The 14,418-nt window shown below is 26.8% G+C and overlaps 1 protein-coding gene across 1 annotated transcript in view; it reads right to left on the reverse strand.

Moving 5' to 3' along the window:
- Positions 1-9,690, reverse strand: part of LOC107448939 (neuropeptide F receptor-like) — a 192,316-nt gene extending 182,626 nt beyond the window's left edge. Inside the window, exon 1 of the mRNA XM_071187611.2 lies at positions 9,609-9,690. The gene's annotated coding sequence lies outside the window, so the exon portion shown is untranslated. The remainder of the gene's footprint in view (positions 1-9,608) is intronic.
- Positions 9,691-14,418: the final 4,728 nt, after the last annotated feature.

The following is a 14,418-nucleotide window of genomic DNA, read 5'->3' on the forward strand; positions in this document are numbered from 1 at the left end:
CAAAAAAGAAAAAAAAATTTATTTGGATTCCATCGTTTTTAATTATTTTTTATTTGCATAATAAATAGATATTTTATTATTTTCTTCAAAAAAATAAATTAATAAAATTCTCTCTTTAAAATATAAATTAAAATCACAAGCATTAGAAAACATTTTACCGAATAAGTACTTGTATGTTAGCTATACTTTCCAGCTTACCATACAACTTTTAAATGTGTAAAAAATAATAAAAAAAAAGAAGAAAAGATGTGTATTGTGTATATAATCTTCTAATTATATTCTGTTGTCTGACTCCAGAAAATTTATGATCAATTAAGAAGTCAGAATATCTCTAGCTCAAATGAATCATTTCATATTTTATGAACAAACGTGCTTCATAAAACAAATTATGGAAGGAGAAATAAAATCAATCACTGATATGATATACGCTTGATAATTGTATCTACTTTGCTTAGAATCAATATATATTCTTACACCACACTGTTAGAAGTTTCTCAGAAAGAAATGATTAAATAACTAGTTATTTAATTGTTATTTTATCATATTAAAACACAGTCAAATAACATTAAATAAGATAGTAATCAAACTTCTAACAGTGAGAAAACTGTTTATTTACTGCTTTTACCTAATACTTTTAAGCAACTGGAATTTATAGCACGAACTAAGCCCACTTAATGAGAACCACTTAGAAACCACTTAATGAAACCACTTAGTTCCTTACAGAAGGGTACTTATTATAGAAGAGAGAACTAATCTGTCAATCTCGTGACCAACAGAATGAAAGTTCGAATCTCAACGTAGACACCACAATATTTCCTCGTCTCAACGTAGCCACCACAATATTTCCTCCATTCCTTTAGCACATGAACAGCTTCAGTGTTCTGTACTCTACAATACTTATTACCTAACGAAAAGCCTTTGCACGGTTAAATTTCTTCTTTACACCGTTCTAGTGGCAAATGGTTAAATAACCATATAGTTTTGTATTCATGTTTTTATAACCATTCTAGCTGTAAACGGTTTCAAAACCGTAAAGGTAAAAATGATCTTTAAAGTAAACTTTACGGTTAATCGGATGGACAGACTGATGCCGATTATTTTACCATAATTTTGGAATGAAAATTCTAGCATTGAATTTTATGATTGTTTCTTGTAGAAGTAAATCGAAACTTTAGCATATAAAAGTTTAATTAAATAATAATTTGGACAATTTCTGCCAAAATAGTTCAAAATGATTGGCAATTTTCAAAATTATATTTGCTTTGCATACAACTAAGTTGGTCATAGTGCAAGGAACAAATTATAATTCTAAGAAATAGAAATTATATTTTTACACAAAAGCCTTATAGGTATTAATAAAATTATTTGTATGCATTCTCATTAGGTAGCATAAACAAGCATCGACAAGACGCATTTATAAAATATTTTTCGAAGAATTTAAATATTTTTTAAATTTATGAGGTATACACAGGGGTATAAAAACCCGGGAATCTCCATTTGTCTTTATTTTATTAAATATTTAATCGAAAAGATGTTATTTCTGCATTTATGTGTTTTTCAGGAACTTATATATAACACAGATGAGAAATTTGTGTGTCTGAAAAATTGCAGAAAAAAGTAAAAATTGACGGTTTTTTCTGTCGAGGAAAAAATACTTTTCTTATGATGGATAAAACTAACCTTGACCTACTATAGATATTTTATAAGCTTTGTTTTGCATCCAATACTTTGTATTTAAACTAAAAAGTGAAATAATTAATAAATAAAGATTTACTAGCCCACAAGAAGTAAAAATTTGCTAAACAATTTCGACTTTCTGTTGTACATGGAAAAGGACACGTATTTCAACAAAATTAAAATTTTTGCAGCAGTAAAGCAAGTTAAGGAACAAGCAAGATTTGAAATTATACACAATTTAGGTAGTATTTCCAAGCTTTATATAAATGTCTAGATCTTTTTTTAGCTATATTTTGTTGCTCCTATTTCTTTCATGACTGAATTATAAAGGTTTAAAAAAATGCATATTTAAAAAAATACCATGTATGTTCGGAGTAAAATATTTTTGCTCTTTTGTTTCAAACATATTATAATTTGTAATGAAATTAAAATATGAGTTCTCAAAGCTTAAAAATAAATTAAATTTTGCTCAAAAATTTATAAAATTGTTTTGTTAGGAATAAATAATTAAACTTTGTTTATTTTTGTGAAAGTATTTGAAGATTCTGGTTAAGAATAATTAATAAAGTTTTGTTTATTACTTTTAGAAATTAACAAGGTTTCGTTAATTGCCTCAATCTTATTTCAAAAAAATAAACTTGTAAGTGTTAAAAAGTTGCTGATAAATTGTTAATTATTTTGTTAATAACTTTTTAGCTTTTTTCCGAAGATTATATTTATTAATTACATAATATTTTAATATTTCTTTACACCGCTATTTTTTTCATTTTATGTATGAAAAGCTTGAGACAGTATCGCCATTTTTAAATTGTTCAGATAAGAATTTTTAGGATTGCTTTTAAAAAAAAACATTGCTATTTTTATGTAATTAATAAAATATTTCCGTGTTTTGTGCTACTATTTACACTTAGAAGAATATATCAGAATATGATCAAATTTACCATGCTTCTAACCATATGAAAACACCAAAACTCTTGGTAATTTTTTTCGGAAGCGCCTTCATCATTTTGATAAAATTTAAAAATAAATATAGTTTTATAATATGTGAAAAAAATATGGTAAACATGATAAAAGTTTGATAATTTTATCATGATACTCTTATGGCATGGCATAAGAACCATTTATTCGGTAACATTTACTTTTCGGTTTTGCATTTTTTACTATATGTGTGGTAAAAAAAACTGTAATTTTGAAAACTAAAATTTCCCCTGTTTAATTACCAAATGAATTGCTAAATGAATGACTTAAATATCGTTCATTTTGGTTTTATTAACCAGAATTGTGTTTTTTTTTTTACCAGAAATGCCATTACCATATAGTTAAGTATTTTTCCAGAATTCTTTTCTCCGTGAAGTGTTATCAATTCGAGAAGCTTTCAAAATACATATTTGTAAACGATACAACGAAGAAAATTGGTATGAAAATAGCATTTAGAAAAGTGTAGCTTATCACTATATTGTCACAAGCTCTTTTTGTGTATTAAATAAAACAATTCAAATAAGATGTAATTTTTAACGTGATTGATTTACGTTTACTTTATTTCTTTAAGCTATATATACATTCCACATTTATGTAAAGAATCTTCTCAAATTTTATGGGAATTGAATTTTTAATTTGTGCTCATTTAGTTTTGTTTTGGCAGGATTCTCAAGAGAAGAAAGGTAAAAAATTCAATACTCTTTGTAGTATAACTGTTCAAAAGTAACTTTTTAACCATTACCGTTTTATCCCTAGAATATTTGCTTTCTAGACATTTATACCACTGAGACTATTATCATGCCATGTTTTAACATGACAAATTACTAGTAAACGTTTTAGATTCGAAGAATTTTTAGTTAATTCAAATTGGAGAAAAATGACATTAAGAAAAATTGATAGCTAAATTCAACACTTATACAAGCATTTTGAAAAGTCTTTGATCAATTTGATAACATAACATAATTATTTATATTATATCTGAGTTCAGTACTTAACAATGAAGAAACATTTCGAAATGTTATTGGTAACTATATTGTTTTGTTTTCAGTTTAACAAACAATCCTATAAATTTACGAAATATAACTCAAGTTTTGCTTTTATTGATGAGTTTACACTTATTGGACTAAGCTATATATTTTGAATTAAATAATATAATACATTCAATGCATTCCTTTCGATGTTTTATATTAAAACTGATTATAAATACATGGTAAAATTACATGCATAAATAGAAACTTAATAAACCAATATGAAAATAATAAATTTTCATAAAAAAAATATTTAATTTTCTGAAATGAAATATAACATTAAATATAACAAATTAAAAAGTTACGCTTAAAATGAATTCCTTTATTGATTAAAATTTAATTTCATGATTTAATATTTAATGGTGAGGGAAAATTATAGGAGCAGGATATGATGAAAAGATTGGATTCATAAATTTTTAATACAGTTTTTGGGACTAATATGGACAAGGAAATTATTAATCCCCATTTTTAAACATTGCACCGTATAGAAAACCGAAATATTTTATTTAGGAAAACATGAATTAAATTCTAAAGATTCATTGTTAAACTTTTAAGTAAGCCACATTACATTTCATTCATATATTTTAGATAAATTTCATACAAAATAATATAAAATCAATAGATGTTTAAATTTAGTAGGTGTTGTGTTGAAAAGGTGTTTGTGTTTAGCTCTAAGACCACTTTTCTTTTAAAATTATTTTAGATATAAAGGTTACCCAGCAATGGTAGAATACTTAAAGAGTTATTTTTATTTGTTAATGCTAAAATGATAATTTTTACATTGGTTTCGATAACAATGAAAGCAAAACATTTGCTTAATGCCCATTAAGGCTTTTCTGTCACATTTTTACAATTTTGATTTTAATTTTCAATCGTTATTTAATTAAAAAATCTTTTTATGGGACATTGCTACAGACTCTAGTATCCTTCATCAAATCTTAAGTAGTTATGGGCTTGTTAATACTATCTCCAACCAATTTTCTTCATCTTCAATCCCTAGCACAATCTCCTTCAATCTCCTACCAAAAAATATTCAACCATGAAAATCGTAAAGGCCAATTCTCGTTGCCCAAACGAGTAATTACAGGAAAAAAATATGGAAGAAAAGTGATTAAAACAATGCCCAAACCTAAAATCTGTACCAAAATGACAACAATTTTACCATTTTACCATTGATAATTAAAATTTTACCATTAATTTAACAATTTTACGGTTCACTAAATTTGATGGGATATAAGTGCTGTTAGAAATTTCTAGGAAAACTTTTTAAGTAACAATTTATTTAATTGTTATTTTAACATATTCAAACAAAACAATCAAATAATCATAAATAAGATGATATTCAAACTGTCAACTGTGAGAAAAACCGTTTATTAACTGCTTTCACCCAATGCGGTTAAACAAATAGAATTTTATCGCACCAACTAGGCTCACCTAGGCTGAAACCACTTAGTTCCTGTCAACTGGGCACATATTATAGCCGAGAAGTCTAATATATCAGTCTCATAAATAACAGAACCGGAGTTCGAGTCCCAGGGCTGACACCACAATATTTACTCCATTTCCTTCAACACATGAAACGTTTTCAGTGTCCAACGCACACAAATTTGTGACCCTGGACTAATAGAATATGATACTCTTATTTACGCACAGACGGTAGCACCATGTCTAAGTAAATATTTTATTACATTTTTTGGTTGTAAATGGTTAAAAACCGTGAAAACTGTAAAGTTTTGTATTCATGATTTTTTAACCATACTAGTTGTAAACGGTTTCAAAACCGTTATAAAGGTAAAAAAGTTTATTTACCTTAAATTTTACGGTTAATTGGATGGACAGACTGCTGCCGGGTATTTTACCGTAATTTTAGAAAGCATCTTTTAAGAGTGAGGTATTTATAAAACATCAATAGAAATTATGAATTATTTTAATTATGTACACAAAACATTACAAAACACTGTACACATCTTATTATTATTTATCTCTATATTATTTTAGATTATCATCTCTACATTATTTTAGATTTATTAAATGTGAAAAAACATATTTTATAAGCAACTGTACATCTTTCCGTTAAAGTTGATTAAGGACATGATTTTGCTCTCCGCGAAATTACCAAAAAATACATTTTCCAATATTATTTAGTTACTATGTGTGAAATAAACAATATTTAGCTAATAAATAGAGTATCACAAATACTTTAATGTTTAACTATACGTTGAAATTCACAATGAAACTACTTGAAATTTCTTAAGTTTATACAGTGCTATACTTCTCTCGATTTAATGCTTTATTAACTCCAACACATTTGTTCAAGTTCTTGAAACTTATGATTGATGATGTTAGTTACCCATTTAATAAGAATACTTATGACTCCTTTATAAGCAATTAAATTACTTTATTTAACTTTAATTTACCAAATAGTTAAATGAACCCTAATCTGCCTTTAATGAAAAATATCATTAATTCCTTTTACACTATACATAGTATAACTTAATCGTAGCTTTATTCCTTTTTCCTGTCATATTTATTACAAGGAAAATCCTTCCTTAAGATAATGAGACAGCCAACAAAGAATACATTTTACGAAGTTGTAACAACCGATAAAGATAACTTTTACAAAAGCTTTGTTGGGAAACATATTTAATTCATTATTATTTCAGTTGCAACTGAAGATTGATTATATTTTTGTGATTTTTCAATATAATAAGTAATGATTAATTGCAGTTTTACTTAGAATAATATAAGAAATTTTGATTTATGTGACTTAATTCACACAATTTTTTAAAAAAAAATATTATTTTCCAGTTGAAAAAATTGCTATTATTTAGTAGCTATTAATTTGGAGCAATGCAGTAACATATCATTTCAACAACCCTTTACTACCGTTCATCACACCAATATGTTAAGTAACTTAAAGCCAGTTAAAACAAATTCATTTCCTGTTTATATTCTCCGCCATGTAGCTTACAAAAACAAGAAATGTCTATAGAGAGAATTTAAGAAATCCAAACATAAATGCGCACTGATTTCTATTTAATGAAAAATCGTTGTAATTTCCTTTATCGTATACATAATATAACTTAATTATAACTTATTCTTTTTTATCTATCAAATTTAAAATCTCTCAGTCACTAGAATTATGGCAGCCGATAAGAAAATTTTGTAGTAAACGATAAAGATCGGTTTTACAAAACTCTTGTTTAGATACTTATTTGATTATTATCTTAGTACACGGAAACAATTTCTGGAAAAATTACCTTACCGTATGGTAATAACTTTTCTTGTAAAAAGAATATAATTCTAATAATAAAAATCAAAATATACGGTATTGAAATCAATCAATAATTTTCCCGTTCTTATCGTAACGGTCTAGTAGAAATTCAAATTTTCAAGAATATAGCTCTTATTATCACACATTTAGTAAAAAAATACAAACTGAAAAGTAAATTTTACCGAATAAACGGTTTCCATGCTATAAGGTATTAAGATAAAATTTCTAAATTTTACCTCATTTACCAAATTTTATCAGGTGTTATAAAACCATATAGTATTGTTAATTTTACCTAAATCATTACCAAAGCGCTTCGGTGAAAATTAATGTTCTCTTAGAGCCAGAAAGTGGTAGATTTTGGCATACTCTGGTAAATTTGACATGAATTTCTTTCTCAGTGTAACAACTTAAGATTTATTACATTTCTGTGGTTTTACTGCTTAATATAAAGCGAGATATTGATTGATTAATTATAGACTATTAATTTATATGAACATTCAAGGAATTAAATAAATACTAAAAGTAGCAATTTATTCAAAATAATACAATAACAACGCTTTTCTGCGATTCATCCGAAAAACACGTCAAATAATCCAAATCTATAAAATATAATTTTATCTCTCTGAGTGGCATATAAGAGCGAAGCATATTTTTTTTAATAAATTTAAAATTGCTGGAAAAGTTTATTTAAGGATTGAAAAAAAATATCATATTTATGCTTAAGTTTTATCTTAAAATATCTATTTTGATATATTATTAACAGTAGAACAGAATAAACTTTTAACTGAGAAACATCTGTTGCGCTTCCCATAACTCTTCTCATAATCAACAGTTTTTCTTACCTGTAACGGCTGTTTGTGATTGAAAGTTTCGCTTAGTCGATTTATTAATACTTTGACCAGTTTAACTATGTATAAGAAAGTTCTATTTGGCAAAAAATTATTTTCCAAGCGTGAAATAATCTACATTGTTCTACAAGCGTGAAATGATCTACATTGAATTATATTTTAATGTAACTGTGATAAATACATTAACAAAAAGCGATATTTGAATAACAACGTTAAACATAATCTTACTTAATATATATATTATATTTATACGTTATAAATTTATACGTTTTGTCTTTTGCATTTGGAATTATTTTTCTTTCTCATGTTACACTGCAAAAAATATCGTTAAAACTACCATAATAAGATAAAATTTACCGCATTTCTGACTCTATCGGAACAGCAAAAATCTTGGCATTTTTTCAGCTACGCTTTGGTAATGATTTTAGTAAAACTAATAATAATATATGGTTTTATAATATGTGATAAAATGTGGCAAAATTTCGTAATTTTATTATTAAAACTCAGAACATGGCATAAAAAACATTTATTCGGATAAACTTAATTTTCACTATTGCATTTTTTACAATATGTGTGGTAATAAGAACTATAATTTTGAAAACCAGAATTTCCAGTATACCGTATAATCCATATAAACGGAAAAATTACGAAATGAATAGTTTAAATACTAAATATTTAGGTTTTTATTACAAAAGTGATATTTTTTTTCATCTCAAAACGTCATTACCATACAGTAGATAAATTTTAGAAGAATTTTTTCTCCGTGGATGGAGGCATAAAGTAGAAAACCTGATAATTAAAATATTTTTGTTTCAAGGCATTAAAAAAATATAAGTGTAAAATATACATATATACAGTGAAGTTGTGGTTGTTCACGAAAAATAAGATAGGAATGAAAAGAATAATAAACAACAGTTCACAAAATTATACCACTTAATGTTACTTGATTTATAATTAATAGTGAGTTTAACACTGTTTAATGTGTTTTTCATTCTTCGAGTACTTTTTACCTGTTATAAATAACAGAATGATTTTGAGTTATGTCATATTGTTATTTATTCTTTAAGTAATTTGCAGCAATAATTCTTCAATTTCCTTGCATTACATTCACATTTCATTAGGCTATAAAGCATTGTATTATTGTTCCTTAGTTGTTTCAATTCTGAATCTAATTTCAATAATACATGATCAAAAATACTCAGTTATTTAAACTTAATGTGATATTAATTATAATTGAAATTCAAAATTTCAGTTAATTTATAAGCTAGAATTTTTGTGAAACAACTTAGTAATGCACTTTATTAAAATCTGACTCAATTGATGGTCTTACGCAAACTAACAAAAATACGAAACGTAATATAAGTTTTAATTTGCATAAAATATTGTTTCAGTATTTATATAAAATAATATTTTATATAAATACTAGTACGCTGAAAAAATAAAAATAAGAAATCAATATTAAAAATTATTTCGTCTTCAACAATTTTACTAACGAAAAAAATAATATTCTTAAGAAATGTTAATTAATTCAAAAATTTCAAATTTGAAAAAATTTAGTTTTTGCTCTTAAAAGCAATAGAGCCAGTCACTATTTTCTGTTGTCACTATTTTTGTTACGGAAAAAAATTTCAAGTCATATGTAATTTTTGAAAAGTTTTTAAACATTTTTTTCTGAAATAAAAATTGTTGGAAGTAATTAAAATTATGAATATCTTCCTAATTAAACCATAATAATAAACAGAAACGTAATGTAAAATACAGAAACATTTATATTGAAATATTTGAAGTTCATTAAAAACTTACTTGAAGAAGATGACAGAAGTTTTGCGAAACTTTGGAACAGACAGTAGAGAGATGAGTAAGAAAAGAGAGAAGAATATGTTATGGATCTTGGGCTTCCGAGCAAAGCTTTAAAACCGCGCTGCTCTCAATATCAACACCAGCGCCATCTCTTCATCTGAAAGTTCATTTTCCATATCGTTTGCTAGAAATACTTTAAAAACATTTAAATAGGAAGTCTATATGAAAAAGGCAAACATAATTCAAAACAAATTAAGCATCTGACTTACGCCCGATTCTGTAATATCTAATTGCTTGAGAAATTACTTATGAGATTTAAAACACTTTTTAACATGTATTTTAATGTATTAAGTAAAACAATGCAACTATTGTATTAGTTTTAAATAAGAAAGCAAATACCGTCGCAGCAAATGACATTAATTTTCTCATTAGGAGTTTTAATTAAATTTTTTATGTGAGTGGGAAGGATGAGTGTCAAAAAAAATTAAAAAAAATAGGGTACGATAATTTGGATTTAACGGAATAAAGGGATCAAAAGTTCATTAAACCAAGAAAATGTTTACATTAAACTTGTTTAAAAAAATTTTGTGATAAGAACAGCTTAATAGCATGAAGATTTTTTTTATATCTTTAAGACGTAAGAAGGGTTGATAACAACTAAAACTCTGCCTTTTTTTCAGTTATAACAACTAACTATTACTATATCTAACTAGATGTAGTTATATCTGAATCAATAGATATATATTTTTGCGTATTTTTATGTAATAGATGCATAGGATCCTAAATAAATTAATGTAATAGAGAAAATTTATAAATTTGAATTTATACTTATTTCCTTTATATATATATATATATATATATATATATATATATATATATATATATATATATATATATATATATATATATATATATATATATATATATATATATATATATATATATATATATATATATATATATATATATATATATATATATATATATATAATATATATATATATATATATATATACGCGTGTGTGTACCTTTCTTTGCAGAACCTTTACAGACAAAAGTTATCACTTCATAAATATTTAAAAGTATTTTATTACGTAATAAAGAGCAGTACATTTATGGCTCAATAGATATTAGTAGTAATTAATATTCCATATCACGCTCTTATTAGGAAGTTTGTCCAAAGGCATATGCGCCGATAATTATATGGAAGATTATATGGTGCCTTACGTACCTGTTTTACAAATAACCGAGCTATTAGATTGGAATTACTCTATATGGATGTCGTGTAAACACATTACCGATTTCCCCCATTAATATCACTGCTTTAAATAATAGTATAGGCGTGAGTCTACTATGAAGAATTTATATTACTACAGTCGGTAGCAATGATTGTGGATCATTATTATGTAATACGAATCAGTAAAATATGCTTGTTACATGCTATGGAAGATAAGAAAAAAACCTTATCGAACATAAAATTCACTCTGTTGCACCAAAAATGAGAGATTTATATGCTTTAATATATATATGCTTTCATTGCCATCTGTAGCATGTCTAAATTGAACTTTTATTGCTATAAATAAGCTTGCAGAATTATGTAACAACAGTAGGTAAGAAATAAGTGATAAATAAGTAATGGAGAGAAGGTAAGAAATTTTTGTTTTATTCCTCTGAAAGAAATTTTTTTCCTTCTAGAAATTGGTGATTTAATTTCATACTCGTTATTTTAAGTATTTATAAATATTTTTTGACATAATTATATTAAAAACACACGCATTTAATTTTTAGAATGCAAGCATTACGTCGTACTCTAAAGCTGATTCTGTTGCATTAAAATTAAGCTATTATATATTCTTTCATTGCTATATACAGCTTGCTGAAGCAAATAAAAATGATTACACTCAGTCAAGAAAAAATAATAAAAAATGCTTCAAAAATGAAAAGTTTCTATATACTACTTCTTTAAAAGGGCTGCACTTTTTTTGTTCATTCCACAAACTGTTATTTCGATTCCAAAGTCATTATTTTAAGTGCCTATAATTAGATGTTTATAGATATATACTTTATTAAAAGGTGCAGGCATTCACTCAGTAAAAGACAAGGGATTCATAGAACAAATAATTTTTTTTTCAAAAAAAGTAAAATATTTCTTGAAATTTTTGCTTAATTAAGTTTATACAATACTATTAAAAAACAGCTTTCAAACAAAGTTCTATTAAGAAGTTGCATTTATTTTGGTTAGTTAAAAGGGCACGACAAACTGCGTTTCAGTATAAGTATTAAATTTTTCTTTTGAAATTTCTGAGAATATATGGAACATTAAATGTGTTAGGAGATTTTTCTAAAATTTAGGCTTTTGGTTTTGCACTCTTGCATAACTCATTAGGGGAGCCGAAGACATATTTCCTTAAACGCTTAAAAGCGTGTGTGCTTCTTTTATTTTTTGTACAATACACAGAATGTTATCCTGGATAATGTTTCCATGGTTGGGTCACCAACCCATTCATATAGCCACAGAAGCTGGCTCATTGAAAGCAACTGGCGGTCAGTATGTAATAAGTTAATTAAACTTAACTTTTTTTTAAATAGTAGCAGAAACAATTAAAACACCGTTAATATCTCACAATACATAACCTATCTGCATTTAAATATTAGATGAAAAGTACAAAATTGGTACTTCTTTATACTGAAAAAATAAATTATACATATAACAAATCCAGTTGGCGAGTTTCAAACGTCATAAGCAGTCAACAGGGAGTACTTGCTGCCAATCACAAGACAATAATAATCTGGTAAATTTACCGTACTCTATAGTCTACTCTACCATTTCTGGTAAAAAAAACGTAATTTTGGTTAATAAAACCAAAATATACGGCATTTAAGCCATTCATTTGGCATTTTTTCCATGGATATGGAAATAAACCGAAAATTTCCGAAACCACTTACCGAAAATTTCGGTTTTCAAAATTACAGCTCTTTTTACCACACATTCAATTAAAAAGGCATAACTGAAAAGTAAATTTAACCAAATACATGGTTTTGATACCATTCTCTAAGGTATCATGATAAAATTACTAAATTTTATCGCACCAAATTTTATCATATATTATAAAACCATATTTTATTGTTAATTTTATAAACATCGTTACCAAAGTGCTGCGGTAAAAACTGCCAAACTTTTTGATGTTTCCATCAAACCAGAAACATGATACATTTTATCGTATTCTGTCACTTTTGACCACCTTTTTTTCCGGGTGCAGTATTTTTAACAAATAAAAAGGTATATAAGGGACAGGGCCAACAAGAAGAAATAACAAAAGGGTTGAAACAAAAATATCCGAAAGTAACATGAGCAAAATTGATTTTTTAAATATTATCACCAGATCATATTTTTTAAGGATGTTTCAAAATGCGAATTAAAAAATTGCTATATTCTTTCTGATTGAATTCTTCATAACTACTTTTGCTTTTAACTAACCTATATGTATTTGTTGTTTTCTCTTTCAACGAGACTCTATACAAGAGTAATGAAAATTATATTTAATTTTCAGAATATCAATTAAAATAATAAAAACCTTTTACTAGAAGGTTTAAATTACAACAAGTACAGTGCTGTGTTTTTGAAATTTTGTTTTACATATCTCAGCTACTGAATTTCAATGAACTTATTATCCATTAAATCAATCACGATTACTTTGATTTCGCAGTAATATTTGTACACTGTTGAAATTTCCATTCTACAATCCCAATAAAATAACCGCTATCAGTCTGTTCATGCAATTAACTGTAAAGCTTACGGTAAAGAACACTTTTTGCCTTTACTATTCTGAAACCGTTTACAACTAGTATGGTTATGAATATAAAACTATATGGTTTTATACCATTTAGAACTAGCATGGTTTCAAAACAGTAAAAAAGAAATTTAATTGGACATAGAAGCTTAGCTTTTTGCTAGATAATGAGCACTGGAGAGGGCAAAGCACAAATTGGGAAGCAAATGAAACTAAAAATGCTTTATGTATTTTATTTTATAACCGTCGTTGAACAGCCGATCCAATTTTTGGGTTTACGACTACTAATGTTCAACTCCGTAGCTCTGTAATTTTGAACCCAATCCAGAAGACAAGGAAACTCCTGGATCGTGTATTGGGAGAAATTTCACTTCGTGGAGGATTTTTATTATGGACTTAACCCGCATTTGCGTTACATGGAGAGGAAGACCGCGAGGACCTCCCACGGTTAGACTGACGGCAAGGGGACTCTAACCCATTATCCGTCTACCACTGAGGATATTTCACGTCAACACTGTGGTCGGTGCAAGCCGGATGTGGATTCGTATCGATCAGCCATCGGTGGGATTCGAACCCGGTTTATCTCATTGGAAGGGGAATGCACCTAAGCCATCGCGGCTCCACGCTTTATGTATTGAAGGGAACGGAGGAAATATTGTGGTGTCAACGCTAAAACTCGAACTCCAATTCAGTCGATGATGCGACTGACAGATTCCTCTCTATGTACGCAGATGATTCCGCTATAATATGTACGCAATTGCAAGGAACTAAACGGCTTTATTAGGTGGGCTTAGTTGGTGAGATAAAATTTCGGTTGCTTAATGTATTAGGCGGAAGGAGTTTATAAACTTTCATTCTCACAATCAACAATTGTATTACCATCTTATTTACAGTTATTTGACAGTTTTGTTTGATTAATATTTAGTAAAATAACATTTGCTTTGGTAAAATAACATTTTAATGAATTGTTATTTAGCCATAACAGTGTATTAAAAAAGAATTCCTTTAAAAAAAAGCAATGA

This window comes from Parasteatoda tepidariorum, chromosome 11 (assembly GCF_982258835.1).
Source record: "Parasteatoda tepidariorum strain Cologne lab strain chromosome 11, Ptep-v5.0, whole genome shotgun sequence".
Taxonomy (NCBI): domain Eukaryota; kingdom Metazoa; phylum Arthropoda; class Arachnida; order Araneae; family Theridiidae; genus Parasteatoda; species Parasteatoda tepidariorum.